Genomic DNA, 2,001 nt, shown 5'->3' with positions numbered 1-2,001 from the left:
GAGCTGATCTAAACTTTCCTGAAATCTGTCCTGTTTATACGCGACTGCTATGTTTTATGTGTTTTTGTAAAAAAAAAAAAAACCTGTATTGCGAGCTATGCGCTCTTTCCCGCTTTGGACATGTAGAAAGAGGCTACAGTAGGAGCTGATCTGAAGCTTCCAGAAACCTGCTCTGTTTATATGCGACAGAATAGAGATCCCATGAAGGAGACAAGTTCTCCTGTCTTTCCTACACAACGCAATGAAAAAGTAGACCGGTCACACGAGGACTTTGAGAAAATGTCTTCCGGGAAGCCCCGCGAGGTAAACACGGAGCTGTTCCAACCCCTCCCCATACAGATGTTGGAGGGGGAGGGGGGGGGGGGCGGCAAGCCTCGCGAGGGGAGCCCGTGGAAGAGCAACTGGGATAGACGGTCCGGCTGAGCACCGCCGAGCACGCTGTCGAGCTGTGCAACGGAGAGGACGACTACGCGGTAGAGCCCCTCCCACTCCGCACTCTGCTCGCCACTAAGAACATTAAATAAAGGACATCGATCCGCCAGACCGGAGAACCGACCGCACCGAACGCCGGCAAAGCCGGCCGGCGGACACCCTCCGAAGGCATGTTAGGTTGGCCCATCGATCAGGACACAAACACGCAACAAATCCAGTCCGGGGTGTGGTGTAAGCAGCCCTACTGTAAGCAGGCCTGCCAGAGAAATCACCTAACCCTAACCCTAAACGGACGGGCAAACGCGTCCCCTGGCTCTCACATTGACAACTGAGAGGCTTCTGAAAACCTGGCCACGCCATCAGTAAAAACCACTACAGCAAGTGACGACATATGTACCTTCAAAGTGCTGTACTACAGGGTGCTGTTCAAAAGGTTATCTATCCCGTTTACTCTCTATGCTTCATATATCATCATATTATTGAAAAGTGCAAGCCTTTAGGGACAACAGCAACTCAAGTCGCCAACGCTCTGTTGACTCAATAACTGCAGAGATCCAAACTTCTCCTGGCATTAACATCGGCACAAAAACTGTGCGCCGGGAGCTTCGTGGAATATGGGTTTCTATGGAGTTCAGAATGACATGTCAGAAAAGCTCCTGTAGGTGTAATGGTCAGTTATCTCAATACTTTTGGACATATATTGTGCGTGTGCGTGTGTCTGTGATACCTAACATAAACACACCTGTATTACTAGAATTGATAGTTCACGCACAAAAGTGAGGGGCAAACATAGAAAAGCGTGCAACCCAGCCACTGAGGATGCACAAGCCAGTGCATTCTTAGTGCAGGTCCCAAGCCAGGACAAATGGGGAGGGTTACGTCAGGAAGGGCATCCGGCGTCAAATCTTTGCCAAATCAAATATGCGGATCATAAATAAGATTTCCATACCGGATCGGTCGAGGCCCGGGTTACCGACGACCGCCATCGGTACTGTTAACCAGCGGAGTGCCGGTGGAAACTAGGCTACTGTTGGGCGAAGGAAAAGGAGAGGGGGAAGGCATGTCCAGAGGCAGCTAGAGAGGAGGAAGGGTAGGCGTGTGGAGGTGAGAGTCAGTCGGAACTTTGAATGTTGGCACTATGGCTAGTAAAGGGAGAGAGCTGGCTGACGTGATGGAAAGAAGAAAGGTGACAAGAGACAAGGTGGAAGGGGAGTAAGGCCAGGAGTATCGCAGGTGGGTTCAAACTCTTCTACCATGGTGCGAATGGGAGGAGAAATGGGGTAGGGGTCATTCTGAAGGAAGAGTATGTCAAGAGCGTGCTGGAGGTGAACACAGTGTCAGACAGAGTGAGGATTATGAAGCTGGAAATCGAAGGTGTATTGCTGACGGTTATCAGCGCATATGCCCCGCAAGTCGGGTGTAAGATGGACGAAAAAGAAGAATTCTGGAGTTGAGTTGGACGACGTGGTGGAAAGGGTACCCAAGGAGGAGGGAGTGGTGACTGGAGCGGACTTCGATGGACACGTTGCTGAAGGGAACAGAGGTGATGAGGAGTTGATGGTAAGGTAT

Source organism: Lampris incognitus, unplaced genomic scaffold (assembly GCF_029633865.1).
Source record: "Lampris incognitus isolate fLamInc1 unplaced genomic scaffold, fLamInc1.hap2 scaffold_75, whole genome shotgun sequence".
In the NCBI taxonomy this organism is placed as follows: Eukaryota; Metazoa; Chordata; class Actinopteri; order Lampriformes; family Lampridae; genus Lampris; species Lampris incognitus.
Note: the sequence above shows the minus strand (reverse complement) of the source record.